Source organism: Myotis daubentonii, chromosome 5 (genome assembly GCF_963259705.1).
Source record: "Myotis daubentonii chromosome 5, mMyoDau2.1, whole genome shotgun sequence".
NCBI lineage: Eukaryota > Metazoa > Chordata > Mammalia > Chiroptera > Vespertilionidae > Myotis > Myotis daubentonii.
The window spans coordinates 68,971,307-68,986,772 of record NC_081844.1 but is presented as its reverse complement, the minus strand read 5'-3'; the positions used below and the strand labels follow the sequence as shown (position 1 = coordinate 68,986,772).

Sequence of the window (15,466 nt, the reverse complement as noted above, 5' to 3'; positions counted from 1 at the left end):
ACAGACCACTAACAAAGTTATTGTGGACCTTTAAACCAGAGCTGGTACAGGTCTGCACAGGAGGCTAGCAGTGGGAGTATAGGAACATTGGAGAACGGTGTGCAAGTCAACTTTGGACCTGGTAGCAGGATGAAGGAAGGGGATAATAAAATAAATTAAAGATGATTTCTGTGATTTGGAGCTTCACTACCTGGGAGAATGATAGTGTTACTACAGAAATAGGGAAGAGAGGGAGAGGGGATGGCTTGGAATGAAAGTTTCAAACTGTAGAGATCAAAGGGCTGTAAAGATATGTATGTACAATTGTGTGTAGGCTTTGGTGTGAGTGTAGCTTACAGATTTAGGTTTGGGAGACATTTGCACAGGAAATAGGGGCTAGGGTAGCTGTATGTTATACTATCTCTCCCTATTATTTTCTGTTCTCTAAGGTAAGTTTTTTATATGTTGTAACAATACTATGAAACGGAGACCTAGAGAGGTTGATTGGTTTGCTTATGTTCTCACTGTTCATTAATTTCATCACCTATTGAGGCCCGACTATGTGCCAGAATCTGTTCTAGTAAATGCCAAAACTTGGGTCAGATCTGTCTTCAAACTTGAAGTCTTACTACATGAGAAAATGAGAAGTAGGTTAAATCCATAAGTGAAAAAAATATATGGTGAAAATAAGATGAAGATACCATCTTGGGGAACACTATGCTTTGGAGAGTGAGGGGAAGAAAAATAAGGCCCAAAAGAAGACAGGTAAGGTGAAGGTAAAGGGAAGTAGAAAATAAGAATAGCATTATGTCTCAGAAGAGGAGAGAGAGCTAGAACGAGAAGGAAGGAATATTTATCCAGCTAACAGTGTCAAATGCTGCAGAACAAGCAAGGAACTGAAAATTGAGCACTATTCTTAATGTGGTTGAGTTGGTTAGATGAATCCCCCCAAAATGGGGAGAAAGTAGCCAGATTTCATGGAATTAAGGAATAAATGGGTAACACAATGGAGGCAATGAGCAGAGAAAATTTGGTAAACAGAAAAGGGAGACAGTGATCGACAAAATGGAAAGTGTAGGAGACCAAGGGGCTGAGGATTCTAGGAAGGTGGTGAATTATCTGAACATTGGACCAGGCTGGATTGGGAAGCAAATCAAGCTGAACTGAGATAGATTATGGGATTGTGGGCTGTTACAAAAATCAAAGGGCAGTGAGATGAAAGAATGGGTGAGTTGGGGAGATGGCAGATTATGGTCCTACAGAATGAATTGAATTTCAGATTAAGATTTTAGCCCTGACCGGTTTGGCTCAGTGGATAGAGCGTCGGCCTTCGGACTGAAGGATTCCGGGTTTGACTCTGGTCAAGGGCATGTACCTTGGTTGTGGGCACATCCCCAGTAGGGGGTGTGCAAGAGGCAGCTGATTGATGTTTCTCTCATTGATGTTTCTAACTCTCTATCCCTCTCCCTTCCTCTCTGAAAAAAAAATCAATAAAATATAAAAAAAAAAGTCAGTGTGCTGTATAATTAAAGAAAAAAAGATTTTAGAAATGGGGCATTATCCTATATAATAAAACCCTAATATGCAAATCGACCAAATGGCGGAACCACTGGTTGCTATGATGTGCACTGCCACCAGGGGGCAGACGCTCAATTCAGGAACTGCCCCCTGGTGGTCAGTGTGCTCCCACATGGGGAGCACTTCTCAGCCGGAAGCCAGGCTCATTCCTGGCGAGTGCAGTGGCGGAAGTGCTAAGGAGCAGCGAGCTAAGCAGTAAGGAGCAGTGAGCAGGCAGGCGGTAAGCAGTGAGGGGTCCCAGGCTGTGAAAGGGATCCTGGACTGCGAGAGGGTGCAGGCTGGGCTGAGGGACCCCCCCCACCCCCAGTGCACGAATTTCGTGCATCGGGCCTCTAGTATATAATAAAGCTAAGATTTGGCTGAGATGGAGTGAAGAAGAGGAAGGAGGCCCATGTCAGGGTTATCCGTAGATATGGATCTTCCCAAAGATGATGGAGTGTTGCCAGTGTAGAAGAAGAGCCAAAGATGATGGTGGAGGAAGATACGGAGCCTGGTTCTAAAGCAATTGGGGAGGATCCCTCAGGTCTGTGAACAGCCATAGGAGGGATGGCAGATGGAAATCAGATGTTCTTCACCTGAAGTGAGGAGAGGTTATTAAATAAAGTTTTGGGAATATAAGACAGTGTGAGAGGTGTGTGACGAAAGCATAAAGAATGCTTACTCACATTAGAAGGGAGATTTAAAAGTCACATTAAAGAAGTAGATGGAGTGAAATAAGATGGTCAATTGCTAGAGTCCATTTGGATGGGGATGAAAATGTTGGGGCCAGATGGGAGGAGAAAAGGAGAAATAACAGAAACAGACATTTGAGAGGAGGCTGGAGGGGATGGGGAGTTCTCAAAAAATTTAGTTAGACTGCTGGCTGGATTACTTTAAAGTGATTATAAAGCTACCATAAGTAAATATAGCTCAAGTGTATTATACCATATAAATATTTTGAAATACAGAATGGCGCTGTTGCACAACAAGGCCCGAATGCTTACTTTGGGTTGGCTAATCAAACGGTGAACCTGAAAAGGTCAGGGGAATTCTCTTTCTCTCTTTTTTTTAATGGAACAGATGTCACCATACATTAACTTTGTTTTAAATGTTGTAGTAGCTATATAAATAGTTATGTGCCCTGGAGGAATAATTCTCACACTTTTTTGGGGGAGTAATTTTACTTTCTTTGAAATGTTATAGAATTTTTAAAAACAAGTTCCCATTTGCTTGAATAACTGCCATACCATCTTTAAACCGTGCAGAAGTTCCCCCAAATAAGCCAACTTTTAAAATAAATCCTTTCTTTCTGAATTGCAGAAGCCTCCTATAAGTGGACAGGGTGGTGTCCACAGAGTCAATACAACACTAGATCTGGCATCGGATGCCCTGTGTGTAAGACCAGCTTTCCCGTGCATTGAAGGAGTGACTTGGCAAAGCTACTTAACCTCCTTCAGTTTCAGTTTCTTCAGTTGTAAAATGGGAATGAAAACAGCATCTTCCCCAGAGGTTACACATGAGGATGAAATGAGGTAAGGTATTTGAAATTATCGACTCTGAGGGTTGGGTTCTAGGAGCTCCTCATTGAGGAATTCATATGTATGTCAGAGGTTGAGAATGTGTGGTCTAGGCTCGTGGTCGGCAAACTGCGGCTCGCAAGCCACATGCGGCTCTTTGGCCCCTTGAGTGTGGCTCTTCCTGAGCCTTAGGGGTACCCTAACTAAGCTAATAACAATGTACCTACCTATATAGTTTAAGTTTAAAAAAATTTGGCTCTCAAAAGAAATTTCAGTCGTCGTACTATTGATATTTGGCTCTGTTGACTAATGAGTGTGCCAACCACTGGTCTAGGCTATGTGTACTTCTCATCTGAGTCTCTGGAATGTCTTATAGTTTCTATAACCAAGAACAAGATCATGGTGCTTATTTATTTTTAAATATATTTTTATTGATTTCAGAGAGGAAGGGAGAGGGAGAGAGAGATAGAAACATCAATGATGATAGTGAGTCATTGGTCGGCTGCCTCCTGCATGCCCTCCACTGGGGATGGAGCCTGCAACCCGGGCCTGTGCCCTTGACTGGAATCCAACACGGGACCCTTCAGTCTGCAGGCTGATGCTCTGTCCACTGAGCTAAACCAGCTAGGGCAACCATGGTGCTTATTTAAAGGGAGAATAGGGGAAGTCTAGTGGACCACTGAGGGAATAAACTCACTATAGGGACTTTAAGTGAGCACTCTGTCGGCTATGGCCCTTGAAACTGCTCCTGACTCCCTTCTTGAACTGCAACAATCCACTGGCTTATCCTTCTTGAGAGACAATGCCAGTTCCTCACCATTATGGAGAGATTAACCCTGATTTAAGCCTCCAATTTTCCTGGCAAGAGCAGGGTTCAGGTTCTATTTATAGTAGGTCTTTGGACTAGAGTCTGGCTTTATCTCTGAACTGATTTTTTTTTACCCTGGTGATTATAAAGTCAGTTCTGAATCAGGTTAAGAAGAGAATATCAGATTGGCCTTCTAACTCTTCCTTTAGGCCTTTCCTACTTCAAATGAACATGTCTCAGGGAGCTGTATTTTTTTAGATGTAGAAGTTGGGGAATTAGGAAATTAGCTGATTAGGGTTCTAAATAAGATTATCCTTTTTATAAGATTATAGGACTGGATTAGTCCAAAGAATACCTAGACATTTTTTAGCCATCAAAGGGTCTCTCTGATCATACTTATCTCATCTCCCCTCCCCTTCCCTCCCCTCTTCTACTCTCTCTTCCCCTCTCTCCTACTCCCTCCCCTCCCCTCCCCTCCCCTCCCCTCCCCTCCCCTCCCCTCCCCTCCCCTCCCCTCCCCTCCCCTCCCCTCCCCTCCCCTCCCCTCCTCTCCTCTCTTTTTATTCCTCTCCTCTCCCCTTCCCTTTCCTCATTTATTTATTATCTATCATCTACCTATCTATCAATCTGTAAGTTTGTCTATCCTTCCTATCTATCTATCTATCTATCTATCTATCTATCTATCTATCTATCATCTAACTACCTGTCACATGTCTTTGTCTACCTGTTGTTTTGTTTTCATGGAAATGAGAGCAAAGGGTGATGAGGGAGTAGAAGTTATCTGAAATATCATTGGAGTTTGTTGGAAATGTTGGATGATGGCAGATCAATTACATACACATATTTGTATTATTTATTAAAATAATGATCAAGGAAGAAGAAGACTTTTCTGGAGTCCAGTAGACACAATTCAGGTTAATGGGGAAAAACAGAGCAAAGGAAACTTATTGGTTAAAGGCTAGAATGCCAGGTGACAAGAAAACAATTAAAATCTCCTTTATCTCCCCAGAAAAATTGAGTCTATAGTCGCTCCAACTCCTCACCTGACCTCATTTTCCTGTTGCCACAAAAATATCTGCCCTATGCCCTGGCTGGTTTGGCTCAGTGGATAGAGCATTGGACTGCGGACTGAAGGGTCCCAGGTTCGATTCCAGTCAAGGGCACATGCCTAGGTTGTGGGCTCAATCCCCAGTGGGGGGCGTGCAGGAGGCAGCCGATCAATGATTCTCTCTCATCATTGATGTTTCTATCTCTCTCTCCCTCTTCCTTCCTCTCTGAAATAAATAAAATATTAAAAAAAATACCTGCCCTAAGACGATGGCCCTTTGGTCTACCTACACCTGTTACCTTTGGGAGCAGCCAACAGCCCCACAGGTGCTCAGGCTGTGACAATACTGCAGTGAAGGGGGAGACCCGCGTGCTCCCTGTGAGACAGCTCCTCCCCTAGCCAGCACTGCTCACTGATGAGCTGTTTTCTAAGAAACCCTCACACATCCCAGCTAAATACTCTGGATGACACTGCTTACTCGCACTCTTCCAGCTTTCTAGGACTACACTTAACACCCCCGCCCCCATCCCAGTTACCTCAGTCAGCACTAGAAGCCCAAACCTCACAGACCATCATCATATGTTGCTTATCTCAACACTGCCTTCTACCTCCCCTAATATGACTCAGTTTACTTTGATTTCCTATAATTTCATATTCCTCCACTGCACTCTGGAATTCCTGGTTTGCCATCAGCAAACTCTTCTGTGTCTCACACTCTTCTCTGAATATTTGCTTCCCCTTCTTCCTCTCACTGAAACCTGGCTGTTCCTCTCAAGTGGAAGATGTCTTTTCTTTCACCTCCCGTCTGCCTCAGGACCTGTAGATAGAGTAGGTCTTGGTTTCTGCATCTCTAACATTTGGTGGATAGTCCTTGACCAGCCTCTCACGGGTTCTCCAGAGAATCACATGATGCACGCTGTAGGGTTTCTTCCACTGTAAGGGATTGCTCAGCTACCTTTTGCATGTGTCACAGTCCTGGGCTCTTCCAAGAAGTGATATCTTTGGTACCCATGCCAGGAGGACCTTAAACTCACCTCCCTCACTGTCACTTCTCCTCCATTGTCAGATCTGTCCCACCTGATGTCTCAGCTGTTGTCATTCCTTCTGCTCCCCCGCAGGCTATGGAGCTGCCTGGTGCTTTAAATGGATGGACCATAAAGCCTTTGTGAAGTTGCCTGTATATCCTTTATGTCTGTACATATATCAGATTGTAAACCCCCAGAGGAGCAGAGCCAAGTTGTTAACTCATATTCACGGCTCTAAATTCAGTGCAGTGAGCAGATCGTTTTATCTTCATCATCATGATGAAGAGGAGTTGGAAGATTTTTCTCCCATTATATTAAATGCAGCTACTGAATTTTACACACTCCCTCTTAGAATTTTTCTGGGTGGTCTCCTCCTTTTCATTTGCATACCTTATTATCCCAGAGTGAAATGCAGGATAGAGAGGTAAATGGTCTGAAAACAAATGTACTATAATACATTCACTTTGGCTACGAAAATAAAGCAACCCAAACCTAGTTTTTCTTGCAGTCTTTAAATCCAGATGGTAGTAAAATTTGACATTTCAATTCTGTGTGTGAAATTCATTTTGTTTTTAAATTGGGAAGAACCATGGAGCTAAAAATGGTCCAAAGTACTAGGAAGGCCTGGTGAGACCTCTTTAGGCATTTTATTAATATGGACTTGGAATTTTAAAATGAATTTGGAGACAGTGTAGATAGAGCTGCAAATAACTGCGGTGGGTATGAACCAGGGCCCCAATACCCAGAAGTGATGTGCTACCTCATACCTAACCTGAAAAAGACAGAGGATTGGCTTGAGCAATGAAAGGAAACAGACATCTGGACAAAAATAGAGACTGTTTTAGTAGCCAAATTTAGTTAATTTTTTATAGTTCTCATTTTTTTTTGTTTATAGTTCTCATTCCATAAGGTAGGGTATCATTCTCAACAGTCTGTTCTGAAATTATGTAAGGTCTTTTTTATAAATAAACATCAATATTGTAAAGATTCAGTTTAATTAATTAAATTTAAGATTTAGGGGTCCAGAGTGTTCAAAACCAGGTAAGAAGGCCCCCTTACAGAATACTTTATTGGCAAGTTTTATTTCTGACCTGATCTGTTCTATATTTATTCCTGGAAGAAATCACAGAAACAAATCAGCATTTATATGTTATAAACAGTGTATCAGTTAAGTTTCCTTGGTTGAAAGTGAAGAAAGCTCAATCCAAATAGATTTACTATGAAAAGGGGATTTACTGCCTTTAAAACTGAGAAGTGCAGTGGGGAGACTGGCTTACCTGTTGCTTGACACAGGTACTTCAGAAACATCTCCAGGGCCTCCAGGTCTCACCTCACTTCTCTCTCTTCCACATGCAGGTTTCATTCTTAGACAGAACCTCCCCTCATGGCTGACAGAAGGCTGCAGCCTCTCAAGACTTCACACTGCCAGGACTTCAAGTCTGTTGGGGAGAAGGAGACCACTCGTCCTCAGCATATGAACAAAAGCCCCAGGTCTGGTTATCATTGGCTGAATTGGGTCATGTGCCCATCCTGAAATCAATCACTTTGGGTAAGAGGATGGAGTCTGCTGATTAACTTAGTCTAGTTAAAGCTCACACTAGATTTAAGCATGGGAATCAGCCATTTAAACCGCATGGCTTGAAATGGGTGGGAGTATTTCCTTTAAGGAGATTCATGATGGATACAGGGACATATATATATATCAGCTATAAGAGATATTTAATTAAAATACTTAATGCTTTAATAGAATATTTACTAATGTTGACTGTTTACAGTGTGCTAGGACATTGAGGTGAATACGAAAGGTACACTCCTTCAGGTTTCTTATGGGAAATCACTTGATTCTTAAAGTTGATGCTGCTATGAGAGCTTTATGTTTCCTAGCTCTCATGTATTTAACTAAGAGGGTCTGAGTACCTGACTGCTTTGATATATTGTAGAAAGATATATTAATGAGCTATTTTCTCACCTTTCTCCAGGGAAGCACACATTCTCTGGAGATGGAGAGAACAAATTTCTTCAAATACTTCCTTCCTTTTACTAACCATATTCTATGTATAGACTAAGATGAGAAAGTTATTTCTGGCACTGGGCTGAAGGAAATTCCTCGGTGGTGCATTGCTAGTGTATACATAAACTGTATATTTGTGTGTGCGGTGACAGTTACAGCTTCCTCCACTGGCTCTGGTTTGGTTCTCCTTCCCTCTGATGATTTTGTCTTTGTTTCCTTCCACATCTCTGCCCTCCTCCATAAATACATAATACTTATGTATGTGCATGTGTATGTGCATGTGTTTATACACAATTGATATTAAAATATTTATTAAATGATATGGCATATTCATCTGCCAATCAGAGTGGATGCCAGCTATGACCAACCAGAATAATTTTAGTGGGACATAAAGGCTGTGAAGAAGCAGAAACCATGTCTTATGTGAGGAAGCAGAGATTCAGATTCACACAGAATAGGGTGAGGGAGCCAGTCAAGAGTGAGAAAACAGAACTAGGTCGAGAGTGAGAGTGATCGCAAGAGAGAAGGGAAGAGAGTACTTAGTATCCAAATTGTCTCTGTGTTTGATGGCTCCTATTCCTTTGAGGGCTATCTCTATTGTGCCATGGTTCTTCTGAGATACCTGTTTCCTTTATTGCTCTATCGATTCTTCTACTAAACCACTCTCTTCCCTTTCAAAACTACATTGAGGGACTCTGTTAGTATAAACTAAAGCTAACTAACTAAAATTAATGGGCACATAGCATTTTTGTAACTTGCTATAATAACATTGTTATTCCCTTATCAATAACAAACATCTTCCATGTCTGCAGATAGAACTACATCATCACTCTTGAGGCATGAGTCTATTTACTGATCCACAAACACACATACTTTAAAGGCTTTTGATACACACTGGAGCAAAAACATTTGTCATTAACAGTTTCATTTATTTGTCAAAAAATTAGCCACTAACCTGAGGACATAATCTATCTACAACAAATCCATCTAAATGACTGATTACATATTGAAAACTGGCTGCCTTCCATAACTGTAAGCCAACACCCTAGTTGTGACTAAAGTAGAGTGACTTGCTTCATTCAGTACAAATCAAACTTAGTACTGAGTTCTTGAACTTAGCTTTGCCAACCACACTTTGGTTCTTTTTTTTTTTTTAAATATATTCATTTTTTACAGAGTGGAAGGGAGAAGGATAGAGAATTAGAAACATCGATGAGAGAGAAACATCGATCAGCTGCCTCCTGCACACCCCTTACTGGGGATGTGCCCGCAACCAAGGTACATGCCCCTGACCAGAATCGAACCTGGGACCCTTGAGTCCACAGGCCAACGCTCTATCCACTGAGCCAAACCAGTTAGGGCTTGGTTCTTTTTAACACTATGAAGTAAGAAGTGCTCAGAGATTAGAAGAGGAACGTTTATTTAGTTATTTTATTTTATTATTTTAAAAAGTATTTTTTATTGATTTCAGAGAGGAGGGGAAAAAGAGAGATAGAAACAATGATGAGAGAGAATCATTGATTGACTGCCTTCTGCACCCCTCCACTGGGGACCAAGTCTGCAACCCAGGCCTGTGCCTTGATCAGGAATCAAACTGTTGACCTCCTGGTCCATAAGTCGATGCTCAACTACTGAGCCATGCTGGATGGGCTTATTTAATTATTTTAGCATGATTGTGTTCGTGATAATGCTGCTCAAGAAAGTTTTCAAACACACAAAAACCTTTAATTCAGTCTCTAATGCTGAAGCTTTTAAGCTTCCCATAATAAAAATTTTCTTGAGAGAGATCACTATAGAGGTTGCAAGTATCTCGAGGTCTCTCTTTCTTGAAGATGTGGTCAGGATTGACCCAAAATAATGCTCCTAAATTCCGTGTCCTGGGTGAAGGTGTCTCTCACCTTTGGCTTCACTGCAGTGAATATAAAGTGGAAGTTATCAAATAAGCAAAGAAAATTGTATAAGCTTTGACAGCCTATCATATGAAATGCATTCTTAAGATTGTATTACCTAGGTTGCTTACATACACACTAAATATCTTTATATTTTATCCTGCACAGAGAGGTTAACTTATAGTTAATTGATGGTGATTGTGGGTTCCATAAAGGGGTGCCCGATAGATGCTTGGTTAGAAGTACAGCTATTTCTACAGAAGAGAAAATTCTACTAACGACCTATAGTAAAAATGTTGGGCATTAGCTTCCTAGTCAAGAGTGAAAATATTTATAATATTGTTTCTATGAGAAAATTAATGTCTATGTTGATTTAAAAATAACTTTTCCAGGAACTTAACTCACCTAAATGAAAGAATTGCTCGTCTCACAAATCTTTTTTTGTGTGTAAACTTAAAGGAAATTTGGTCAAAAATATTAATACAGCTTAAAATTGCTTTTGAATAGGATTCCTAATGATTAAGCTTGGACAGGATAGTTGGAGCCAGAACTTGGAGGCTGGGACATGGCATTTGGGAGTTTGAGATAGGATGTGCGAAGCCAAATGAAGCTTTTGAGAATTGAACTAACCAGAAAAAGTCAGGATTTTAAAAACTATAATCTGTACATTCTAGATGGAAAGAAGATTGGGAGAGGAGTTCAAAAACTGGTTTAGGCCTGAGATGCTGAAGGCCTAGGCCAGTGATGGCGAACCTTTTGAGCTCGGCGTGTCAGCATTTTGAAAAACCAAACTTAACTCTGGTGCTGTGTCACATATAGAAATTTTTTGATATTTGCAACCATAGTAAAACAAAGATTTATATTTTTGATATTTATTTTATATATTTAAATGCCATTTAACAAAGAAAAATCAACCCAAAAAATGACTTCGCGTGTCACCTCTGACACGCGTGTCATAGGTTCGCCATCAGTGGCCTAGGCTAATGTGTTGGCTCTGGAAGCAAACATAAAGGGGGAAAAGAGGTAAGAGAGATATCGGAAAGGCTATAAGATGCTGATAACAGAGGGGCTGGGGCAGAAATGGTAGGAGAATTGTGACTGTTTGAATGACTAAGAGCAATGGTTTTTCCACCACTGTATCTTCAGTGTCTAAATCAGTGCTTGACACAGAGTAGGTGTTCAGTAAATATTTGCTGAAAGAATGACAAATATATAAATCACCCAAAAGGAGATGAAGTTACCCATATGACTTTCTCAAATTAATTCCTCACTTGATATTTGTGAATCACACACCCGAGACTCAGTGCAAATGTTTACCAAACCATATACTGGGTTTTTTTTCTCCCACCAGCAGACCTGGTTTGACACATTTGTTTTGTAGCGTGTCCATCATGTTATCCCTTTACCTTGTCTCCAAGGAGTGGATTCTCCAAAGGGTGATGCTCCTATGATTTTTCCTTCATCTTTGGAGCAACAAATGATTTACTGGTGGACCTGGCTACCAATTTACTCTCTCCATGAAGTTAGGGAGAAACATGCTACATTAGTATTTACTTGCTTTCTGTGGTGTGTGGAAAGTGGAAGGAAAGGGTTGACTTGCAAGGAGGAAGCCTAAGGGGCCAGAGTTTATACCCATGAAATCCTTCATTAGGAAAGACTATGGAATGTGGGGATGGTTTAAAGTCCCAGTCTTAAGTTGAGGAATGCAAAATAGTATGGTAGAAAGAGTCTAAACAGGAATCAAAGAAAATTCACATGGATCCCTGGCTGCCTTGTGGGTGGTTAGAGCATCGTCCCAAGACACCAAGGTTGTGGGTTCAATCCCCAGCCAAGGCATATACGAGAATAAAACAATGGATGCGTAAATACAATATATGGAACAACAAATATCTCTCTCTCTCTCTCCCCCCCCAAATCTCTCTCTCTCCCCCCCCCAAAAAAAAAACACAAATCAAGAAATAAAGAAAACTCATGTGATAGAGGGCAACTAACAGCTTTAATGAGTCTCATTTTCTTCATCTGTTAAAAAAGAGAGACTTGGGTTAGGTAATCTCTAAGATCCTTTCCAGCCCTACAGCCCCAAAGTCTGTAATTCCTTTGTAGACCCAAGGCACTGATGAAAATATCATCTCTTCTTCATTATGGCTTCCATTCAGCTTCCTTCTGAGTACTTACCTGTGTTCCACTGTCCTCCCAGGACATACTTTTAAGCCCTTACCAGCATTTTGACTGTGTTCCGTAACTTGTTATCATGGCAGCACTCCTCATTTTGTTAACACTTAATAACTTATTCAACTCAGATAACTTAGCTGCTGTGTTTGAAACACCTAGTTTGGTGAGATTGTAAAAGGTACCCAGAAATTTATTAGGAGTGGCCTCAGACACAAATCAGCCTGTCTGCCCTATAGTTAGTGTCCATAACACACATATTTATACTCCCACTGTATTTCCCACTAAGCCATAGCATTCCAGGACTCAGTGTCTGTGTTAGCCCTTGCAATTCTAGTCCATCACCTGGAACCATCTTTCTTACCTAATGTCAAATGGACACATAGTCCTATCATAAGCATTAAAGAGTAAGCAGGTGTCTTGTTAAAAAAAGTCTGAGCTCTCATATTCCTGATTCAGTAGATTTATTGACAGGTCATTGCCTGTTTTAAAAAGGCTACTATATCATATCTGTTCTCTGAGAAAATTCTTAAATAAATACATATAGGCTTGTTGACCTCAGATTTCTGTTTATTTATTAAATTTGGATGAAGTTTAACAAGGAGGTCATAGCTTTAAGTTGACAATGTAAATACTGGCTATAAATTATGGGTAAAGATTGAACAGAGATTCAGAACCTGAGTAAACTTTTAACCTTTGCCTATAAATGCAATGGTGTTAACTCACTTAAAAGACACTTTAAAAAATGAAAACAGCACATAAATATTTAGAGGTATCAACTACCCAAAGGGAAATATTACTCCTTTTTTTGTAGTGTTTTAGATGTTTAGATCACTGTCTGGAATTAGTAACTATCTAATCTGGGAATTTATGGAGTTCCAATGGGGACTCTTGTTAATTAACCCTTCATTTAAAACAGAGACTAACCCAGACTTCCAAATTCACAGCTTGTTTTTTAGGGGACTCATTTACCTTTTGGTGTATTTCACACAGGGAAGTGGAAACTTGGAGAATGCAGATTTTCACACACATGACATGAACTTTTAAAATATATAGATGAAAAAGAGGCTCATTAAGACTGAATTCTTTTTTAAAAATATATTTTTATTGATTTCAGAGAGGAAGGGAGAGGGAGAGAGAGAGAGAGAAACATCAGCGATGAGAGAGAATCATTGATCGACTGCCTCCTGCATGCCCCCTGCTGGGGATCGAGCCTGCAACCTGGGCATGTGCCCTTGACTGGAATCGAACCTGGGACCCTTCGTTCTGCAGGCTGATGCTCTATCCACTGAGCCAAACCAGGTAGGGCAAGACTGAATTCTTTAAAGAGTGCCTACTTGGGTAACACTATAGTCAAATAGAGCCCACCCAGTCCAAGTCTCTTGATTGGGGTATATTTCACTATAGTCCTATTCAAGTTCATATGCTGTCAAGGGCTCCCGTTTCATGACCCATTGCTCTTCTGAGTGTCATGTACCTATGACTATCATAGAATGTCCTCTAGGGACAGTTCATATGGGATTCAGTAAGTTTTGGGGCATGAGTGGGTTAGATGCTTCAAGGATGATGTGCAGGCCTTTAAAAAATGTGTTTTTTTTTATGGATTTCAGAGAGAGGAAGGGAGAGGGAGAGAGGGATAGAAACATCAATGATGAGAGAGAATCATCAATCTGCTGCCTCCTCCATGCCCCGCACTGGGGATTGAGCCCGTAACCCAGGCATGTGCCCTGGCCAGGAATTGAACCTTGACCTTCTGGTTTATGGATCAACACTCAACCACTGAGCCACACTGACCAGGCTGAAGATGCTTTTTATCTTATCTTCATATTTGGCTAATGGTTTGGCTGAGTGTGAAATTCTAGATTGGAGATAATTTTCTTCTGATTTTGAAGTCATTGCATCTTTATCTTCTTGCTTCCAGTATTGTTGTAAGATGTCTAAAGCTGTTCTTATCCCATATTTTTTATATGTGACTTAAAATCTCTTCAGAATACATTTTCTCAGTGTTGTGACATTTCATAATGATGTGCCTTGGTGTGGATCTATTATCATTAATGAGGCCAGGTATTTGTTGAATACCTGGAAATTCATGTTCTTCAGTGTGAGGTGTTCTTGAATTATGAAATCATTTTCCTGAAGCAGCATACTTGAAGGCAGAGTTTCTTAACCAGATGAGTGTGTAAAATTATTTGGGAGCATTTTTAAGATATACATTCCCAGGTCTCAGCTCTAGAGTTTCGGAATGATATATCTGGGGCATGGCTCTCAGTATGTGTATTTTGAATATGCTCTTGGGGTAATTCTGAGAAGCACTTCTGGATAAGAGCCATTATTTTTAGCTACTTTTAGAGTATGGTCTAAGAAGTATGGTATCATGGAGAAAAATTGTGTGGAAAAAACAGTATTTGAAATTAAACCTGGCTCCAGTGACTCCTCCCCAACCATCACTTATAGTTACTCTGTCATCTTGGGCAAGTATTAAATGGGACTGATGATGATGATAAACTAGCTTGGTTTTTGTGAGGTAAAATATAAAAATACCTACTAAAGTGCCTGGGAACATTATAAGTCATAGATTTCTCTCTCCCTAATTCCTGCATGTGATATGAAGAAAATAGATCAAGATTAGAACATGCAAACCATAGCCTGCATTGTATTAGAAGGGCAGTGGGTACCAGGGAAGCAAGTCATACTTCATATTCTCACAGCACGTGGAAGCTTGATTTATACTATATTGACTCATGTGTTTAGATCTTATGTCACTCTCTAATTGCTCTTTAATAATTCTGATGGGAATTGTGCCTACCCAGTCAGATGACAAACTATACAAAGGTAGGAATGCTGTCTCTAAATTCTGAGTCATTCATAGTACCAGATACAGGGTTCTGTGTGTCAAGCATTCCTTTTTTAGTGATAACAGCCTACAATGAGACATTTATCCATTCTTCTGATTGACTGAGGAGACAGAATATGAATAAAACAGAGCTTAGGAGTTTAGGAAAATGTGATTACCAACTCAAATATCCAGCATGATGTTTCTTAGCAGTTGTCTGGATGGCATGATGATACTGATTTATTGGTGCTTTGCTTTAAATATCCATTAGGAAGACAAAAGCAATGTTACTTATCTGTATTTACAACAGTATTTACTGTTGACTCTGGTTGGCTATTCATCCCTCTACTGTTCCTGGGTGACATTATTGGCATACATAAAATTACAATATGTATAACATTCATGGTTTCCATTTTATTCATAAGATCCTTCAGGACAAGAACCCGGCCTTAATAACTTTCATATTATCGATGCCTAGAATCATGCCTGGCATATAATAAGCACTCAGCATAAATTTTATTGATGAATCTTCATATTTATACATAATTCTGAATAATGATATAGGCCAGTAATTGTTTGGAATGCTGAGAGTTTATTGGTTTTCAAAATAGAACATTAGTTTTTCTCAGA

General features: G+C 40.3%; 1 long non-coding RNA gene across 1 annotated transcript in view; it reads left to right on the top strand.

The window, feature by feature from the left end:
- LOC132234304 (uncharacterized) overlaps nt 1–15,466 on the top strand; it is a 330,671-nt gene that overhangs the window by 30,423 nt on the left and 284,782 nt on the right. The window contains exons 2-3 of the long non-coding RNA XR_009452883.1: nt 2,857–3,068; nt 7,291–7,483. This is a non-coding gene — a long non-coding RNA (uncharacterized LOC132234304). The remainder of the gene's footprint in view (nt 1–2,856; nt 3,069–7,290; nt 7,484–15,466) is intronic.